Source organism: Balaenoptera musculus, chromosome 20 (genome assembly GCF_009873245.2).
Source record: "Balaenoptera musculus isolate JJ_BM4_2016_0621 chromosome 20, mBalMus1.pri.v3, whole genome shotgun sequence".
Classification (NCBI taxonomy): domain Eukaryota; kingdom Metazoa; phylum Chordata; class Mammalia; order Artiodactyla; family Balaenopteridae; genus Balaenoptera; species Balaenoptera musculus.
In genome coordinates, this window is record NC_045804.1 from 22695215 (window position 1) to 22703494 (window position 8280).

Genomic DNA, 8280 nt, shown 5'->3' on the forward strand with positions numbered 1-8280 from the left:
GTTTCCTTTTAGGGTGATGAAAATGTTTGGGAACCAGATAGAAGTGGTGGTTACTCAACAATGTGAATGTCCTAAGTGCCACTGATTTTTCACTTTAAATTGGTTAACTTTAAGTTACATGAATTTCACTTCAATTTAAAAACTTGTGGAGTAATAACCTAAATGAGAAAATAATTTGAAAAAGAACAGATATATGTATATGTATAACTGAATCACTCTACTGTACACCTGAAACTAACACAAAATTGTTAATCAACTATACTCCAATATAAAATAAAAAAAATTTTTTTTAAACTTGTGGAAATAAAAACTAATATTTTTAAAGGAGTAACCCTACCAGATGTTAGAATTTTATTTATTTATTTATTTATTTATTTATTTATTTATTGGCCACACCACACGGCTTGCAGGATCTTAGTTCTCCTACCAGGGATCCAACCTAGGCCCCCGGCAGTGGAAGTACAGAGTCCTAATCACTGGACCACCAGAGAATTCCCTAGAAAATATTTTTAAGCTACAGAAATTAAAACAATGTGTTATTGACACAGGAATAGAAATAGATAGATCAAGGGAACAGAGTAGAGTCCAAAAGTAGACTCAAATGTATTTGGGAAATTAGTATTCACTAAATTAGACAGTTAAAATTAGTGCAGAAAAGACGGACTGTTCAATTGTTCAATAAATGCTGTTGGAACAATTGCTAACTATTTGGGAAAAAATTAAAGCTAGACCCATACCTCACAGTTTATACCAAAATGAATTCCAGATGGATTAAAGGATTAAATGCAGGAGAAGGGAAGCATGAGAGTTCTAGAAGGAAAATATGGTAGCACTTTGTATAATCCTGGGGTGAGGGGTTTTTTTTGTTGTTGTTTTTTTAATAGGCTTGACATGAAGCCCTGGAACCAAAAAAAAAAAAAAAAAAAAATTGATCAATTTGACCACACACACAAAACACAGAAATGAAAGCACATTCTGTATGGCAAAAATTAATATAAATAAGTTTGAAAGACAAATGACAAATTGGGAGAACATTTGCAACTCTTACAATAGATAACTAATTTCTCCAATATACAAAGACTTTTACGAGTTAATAAGAGAAAGCCAATCATTTCTATTGAAATGAGCAAAAGAATGGATAATTTTTAAAAGAAAACCTGAAAGGTCACTAGATATTGAGAATATGTTTAACCTTATTAGTAATCAAAGAATTATAAATAAAATCAAAAAGGAAAGTGTATTTATTCCTTACCAAATTGATGAAGAAAAAAAATTTATTCCCAGACAATAGATCCTCTCTGCACTTTTGGTAAACGTATGAAATAGTACATAGAACTTTCCTGGAGGGCATTTTGGCTTGTGTATCAACATATTAAACGAACTTACTCTTCAACTCAGAAATTCCACTATTATGACTTTATCATTAAGAGTTAATAAGACAAGTGAACAAAAATAAAAGGTGAAAATTGGGGGGAAAAAACCCTAAATGTTAAAGCAGGGCTTCCCTGGTGGCGCAGTGGTTAAGAATCTGCCTGCCAATGCACGGGACACCAGTTCGAGCCCTGGTCCGTGAAGATCCCACATGCCGCGGAGCAACTAAGCCCGTGCCCCACAACTACTGAGCCCGTGTGCCACAGTTACTGAAGCCCACGTGCCTAGAGCCCGTGCTCCGCAACAAGAGAAGCCACCGCAATGAGAAGCACTCGCACCACAAGGAAGAGTAGCCCTGCTCATCGCAACTAGAGAAACCCCGCGCGCAGCAATGAAGACCCAACCCAGCCAAAAATAAATAAAATTTATTTTAAAAAATCGATCAATCAATCAATCGAGGGCTGACCCATATTACTGGGATACTATGCAGTCATTAAAAAAACTATATACTTTGATATAAGTACCATGATATTGGTTGAAAAAAGTAAGTTGCAGAATCATCTTACACCATACTGTGACCTCATTTTTGTAAAAAAAAAAAAATTAAAAACTGTATATTGCTTACTTTTGTTTTGTATCAAAAGTAAAAATGTCTGGCAGTATACATACCAAATTATTAACAGTAGATACTCTTAGAAGGGAGTGGGGAAGATGGGCGGAAGAAACTTATATTTTACCTTGTGTATTTCTGTAGTGTCTCAAAATGTTTTAAGGAAAGCATGTATTACTATTATAATCAAATAATACCACTGTGAGGATTAATTATAAATTATAGAACATTTGTATAAGGGAATATTTCAATGGACTATAGATAGATAGATAGATAGATAGACAGATAGATAGACAGATAGATAGACAGATAGGTATCCTTCTAAGTCTATAGATAGAAAGATCTCCATAAGATATTGTCTGGTGAAAATGGGGTACACATCACAATGTGTCCCCATCGCTTTATAACATTTTCCAAAGAAACAATGTAGTAACTAAAAGCCCCAAAGGGAGGGGGATTTTTTTTTTAATTCTAAATCTAATGAAACACACATACACAAAGATGTACATGAGTGTGATAGCATATGAACTCACCTACATAAATTGTGAATTGTAATTTCACAATTGTCAGAACAGAAACTAAAAATAAAAATAATCTTTGAGTACCATCTCATGGAGATATTTACCACTACCATGTTCAATTATGCCCAGTATTTCTGTTTGTGATATGTGGAGGAAAATTAGTATGACATGATATGTACTTTCTATTATGCGTGTGTGTGTGTGTGTTTGTGGGTGTGTGTGTACACATATACAAGGAAGAGAGGGATTGAAGGCTTTGACAGTATGGTGGGATTTCTGGGCATAATTTTCTTTTTTCTTTAACCTATTTGTCTAACCTCTCTACAACAAGCAGTGTTACCTTTGTAAACTGAAAATAAACATTTTTAAGAAAGAAGTGAAAATTAAGGTAAAATGCATATATATCTTTCAGTTTTTTAGTAACTGCTCCCAGCGTGGGCAATTCCTGAAAATGTTTTCTAATAGAGCACCGGTCAAAGAATACATCAAGGTCATGATCCATGCAACCCCCTCTTCCCCGCCCAATGTTTGACATTTTCCTAGAGCCAAAAAGAAAGCTCAAACAACAAAAATAAATAATCAAGTTGGGGGGTGTGTGAGACTGGGAGTACTGGGTAAACAAAAGCAGTTGAACTCTCCAGGCGAGGTTTGATCTTAATACCCAGTGGGGTGACCTGCAAACAACATCACCACAATCCCCTTAACTCCCTTTGAAGATCATTTAGCATCTCTCACTAGTACAGAAAATAGCTTCCCACCAGGGCTAATCACAGGGAGTCCTTCTTTCTCCTAAATTAGAACAGATAACCAGACAAAACCACATCGCATGTGGGCAAGTCCCATCCAAGTACTGTTTATTTGAGGATTTTATCTGTACAACACCAAAACTGCTCCATAATTGGTGGAATTTACTCCACTCACAAAAATGAAGTTAGTTAGGTACGTCAATAAAATATCAACATGGGCTTCCCTGGTGGCGCAATGATTAAGAATCCGCCTGCCAATGCAGGGGACACGGGTTCATTCCCTGGTCCGGGAAGATCCCACATGCTGCAGAGCAACTAAGCCCGTGTACCACAACTACTAAGCTTGTGCTCTAGAGCCTGAGAGCCACAACTACTGAGCCCGTGTGCCACAGTTACTGAAGCCCACATGCCTAGAGCCTGTGCTCCGCAACAAGAGAAGCCACCACAATGAGAAGCCCGCGCACCGCAATGAAGAGTGGCCCCCACTTGCTGCAACTAGAGAAAGCCCGTGCGCAGCAACGAAGACCCAACACAGCCAAAAATAAATAAATAAATCAACACGACCCATTAAAAAGTGGGAAAATTTCAGGGACAATGGAGAGGGAAAGAGAGAATGTTCTTGGTTTTTTGGGTTTTTTTTTTTAAGGTGGAAATTTTTTATACCAGTGTCTTGAGTTACTCTACATAATACTAAATAACTGACTTTGATTTTCAGTTCAAGAGATCATTATTTTGGGGGTATTCCCTGGCGGTCCAGTGGTTAGGACTCTGTGCTTTCACTGTTGAGGACTCAGGTTCAATCCCTGGTCAGGGAACTGAGATCCCACAAGCCATGTGGTGTGGCCCCAAAAAAAAAAAGAGAGATCATTATTTTTTTTCTTCTAGTAAATATAACTAGGCTTCCTAAATCAAACAGTTGTTTGTATATTGTATGCATATAAATTTAGCGGGCAAAAAAAACCCCCAAAAAGCGTAGTTTGTAGGAAAAACTGTTGTTTCAGAGTCATACTCATGGCTTAGCGCTTTCAGCTGGTTCTTGAGTGACCATTGGTGTAAGGTTCCCACCATTGGTCCATACCACATTAAAAAGTACGATCCAGCAAATCTTTAAAAAAAAAAAAAAGGTGGGAGACTTCACTCTTAACCACATTGTCTCCACATATGAAGTCTTTACTTTCCATCCCTCTTCCACCCAATTCCATTCAGCCTCAGAGCTATGCCATCTCTTTTCAGGAGTGAAAAAATTGCAGAGAGGGCTGCTAAATCATTTATTTCATAACACAGTTATTATGAGTTAGTTAGATTTCTGGTTATGTAGTTATTACCATGACTGCTGTGACAATGGCCATGATCCCTCCCTCTTACTTGAAAGGTTGCAGGAAGCCAGACTTGTCTGTCTTTAAGATACAGAAGGTGATAGGCAGGAGTTTAAGAAGTATGGGGTTTTGTTTACAACTAGGAATCTTGCAAAATTGAAGTGAATCTACGGGACCAAAGTCATTATTACCTCAACTAGTAGATGAGCAAGTTCCATCAGGATATTCCCTAGTTTTTCATACTTAGACCAGAAGAGGTAAAATTACATAATAGTTTGCCTTTTGAATATGACGATAATATTTAGTACAATAGACACTTGTTTTCTAAAAGTGTAGACAGACCTGCAATGCTATATCCACACTCTCTCATCTACTCACCTTTGACCATGTTTGAAAAACAGCTGGCTGGCATTACGAGGACACATTGTGGTGACATTAGTGGAAAGTTCTAATCTTCTCAGCCAAATGACCACTGAAGAATACCCATTGTTTGAAATCAGGTAGACATTTGCTGGGAAATTTTTCTGAAAGCAAAGAGGGAAACAGTCACTAGCAAACAATGTTAATTTCATTGTCATGGAAAGCACTGGGAGGCTGGAGGTCAAGGTTCTGGCCCTGTTAACAGCTATGTGATCACAGACAAGCCAAATCATCTCTCTGAGCCTTGGCGTAAGAGGGGAATAATACCTTTTCTGCACAAAGACAGGGCTGGACCCAATCATCTCAAACTTCCCTGACCAAAGCTTTGGGAACCCCTGTCTCAGCTGAGTTAGTGTTTACTGTGATAATGGGATGGTGAAATTGTTCTTGATCTGGCTTACAGGGAGAAAAATAACAGCAATCAAATGCATCACCGTCTGTGGAGAAAAGGGAACTCTCCTGCACTGTTGGTGGGAATGTAAGTTGGTGCAGCCACTATGGAAAACAGCATGGAGGTTCCTCAGATAACTAAACGTAGAATTACCATATGACCCAGCAATCCAACTCCTGGGCATATATCTAGACAAAACTATAATTCAAAAAGATACATGCACCCCTATGTTCATAGCAGCACTATTCACAATAGCCAAGACATGGAAACAACCTAAGTGTTCATCGACAGATGAATGGATAAAGAAGATGTGGTAGGGCTTCCCTGGTGGCGCAGTGGTTGAGAATCTGCCTGCCAATGCAGGGGACACGGGTTCGAGCCCTGGTCTGGGAAGATCCCACATGCTGCAGAGCAACTAGACCCGTGAGCCACAACTACTGAGCCTGTGCATCTGGAGCCTGTGCTCCACAACAAGAGAGGCCGCGATAGTGAGAGGCCCGCGCACCGTGATGAAGAGTGGCCCCCGCTCGCCGCAACTAGAGAAAGCCCTCGCACAGAAACGAAGACCCAACACAGCCATAAATAAATAAATTAATTAATTAAAAAAAAAAGATGTGGTACATATATACAATGGAATACTACTAAGCCATTAAAAAGAATGAAATAATGCCATTTGCAGCAACATGGATGGACCTAGAGATTATCATACTAAGTGCAGTAAGTCAGAAAGAGAAAGACAATTACCATATGATATCACTGAAATACGACACAAATGAACTTATCTACAAAACTGAAACAGACTGACAGACAAAGAGAACAGACTTGTGGTTGCCAAGAGGGAGGGGGATTGGGGAAGGGATGGACTGGGATTTTGGGGTTAGTAGGTGCAAACTATTATATATAGAATGTATAAACAACAAGGTCCTTCTATATAGCATGGGGAATTATATTCAGTATCCTGGGATAAACCATTATGGAAAAGAATATTAAAAAGCATCTATATATGTGTATAACTGAGTCACTTGGCTGTACAGCAGAAATTAACACATTGTAAATCAACTATACTTCAATAAAAAAGTAAATTTAAAAAAATGCATCCCCAACACCTGCATCATTCTTGAAATTCACCATTCAGTATTCACCAGCAGCCTCTTGGCTGAAAGGCAAGCAGTAGTTCTCATAGTGTAGTCCCCAAGACCAGCGGCATCAGCATCACCTCTAGACTTGTCAAAAATGCAAATTCTGGGGCTACACCCTAGATCTATTTAATTGGAGACTCTAAGAGTTGGGCCAATCTGCTTTTTAGCAAGCCTTCTAGGAAATTCTGATGTAGGCTGAAGTGTGAGAACCACTGAAATAGATAAAACTATTCAACTGATGGCTGATGCCAGCTATGTTGCTTATGACACAAAGCGTATTATTGTGGTAGATCAGAACAAGATGATTGACACAGAACATAGTTCCTAAAATTTGTATGGCTATAGCCACACATATAAAACTGGCATCTTACTCCAAAGGTCCTCAGCGTTTGTATGTTGAGGAGCTACTTTTTATTGTCCTGGAGTTCTTGAGTGTGTTTGTTATAAAACTCTAGGTAGGCATACATGGAAAACTCTAAGTATACACATAGAGAGAAAAAGCATTATTGTATATTCTCTTTTCTACCAAAGAAATTGGGGTAAACCTATGACAGTTGCTTCTAAATTTATGGGTAAATATCTAATTACCAGTCATGGATCTACATGATGCCAAAATATCTAGGTAAAAGATGAAATTTTATGCAAATAAAATATTTGGTACCATATAAGTTTTAAAATTCTGGTTTCAAAAACTTAAATTTGATCTCTTTAAAAAAAAAAGAGGGACTTCCCCGGTGGTACAGTGGTTGGGAATCCGCCTGCCAATGCAGGGGACACGGGTTCATTTCCCGGTCCGGGAGGATCCCACACGCCGCGGAGCAACTAAGCCCTTGCACCACAACTACTGAGCCTGCGCTCTAGAACCCGCAAGCCACAACTGCTGAGCCTGTGTGCCACAACTGCTGAAGCCTGTGTGCCTAGAGCCCGTGCTCTGCAACAGGGGAGGCCACTGCGATGAGAAGTCTGCGTGTAGCAACTAAGACCCAGCACAGCCAAAAAATAAATAAATTAATTAATTAAAAAAAAAAAAAGAAAACACAGTACTGGGAGCTCCCTAGTGGCCTAGTGGTTAGGATTCCAAGCCTTCACTGCCGTGGTCCGGGTTCAATCCCTGGTCAGGGAACTGAGATCCTGCAAACCTTGTGGTGTGGCCAAATAAATAAATGTTTTTAAAACTAAAAATAACAAAATAAAAATTAAAAAACAGTACTGGGCTTCCCTGGTGGCGCAGTGGTTGAGAATCTGCCTGCCAATGCAGGGGACATGGGTTCGAGCCCTGGTCTGGGAAGATCCCACATGCCACGGAGCAGCTGGGCCCGTGAGCCACAATTACTGAGCTTGCGCATCTGGAGCCTGTGCTCCGCAACAAGAGAGGCCGCGATAGTGAGAGGCCCGCGCACCGTGATGAAGAGTGGCCCCCGCTCGCCGCAACTAGAGAAAGCCCTCGCACAGAAACGAAGACCCAACACAGCCATAAATAAATAAATAAATAAATAAATAAATAAATAAAATTTTTAAAAAACCCAAAAAACAGTACTAATGTAGTCCCATCTGCCCCACATTTTACTGATGATTTCCAAAAGATAGCAGCATTATCCTACATAGTAGGAAATTATCTCAATGATTGATGATTATGATGATGATTACATGAATAGATAATTATGAGATTATTAAGATGCTTTACTAATTAAAAACAAAGTGACTGTGATCTTATAAACGTCCCTTTCTCCAGGAGGCAATCTTTGCAGGAAACATGAGCTCTAGAG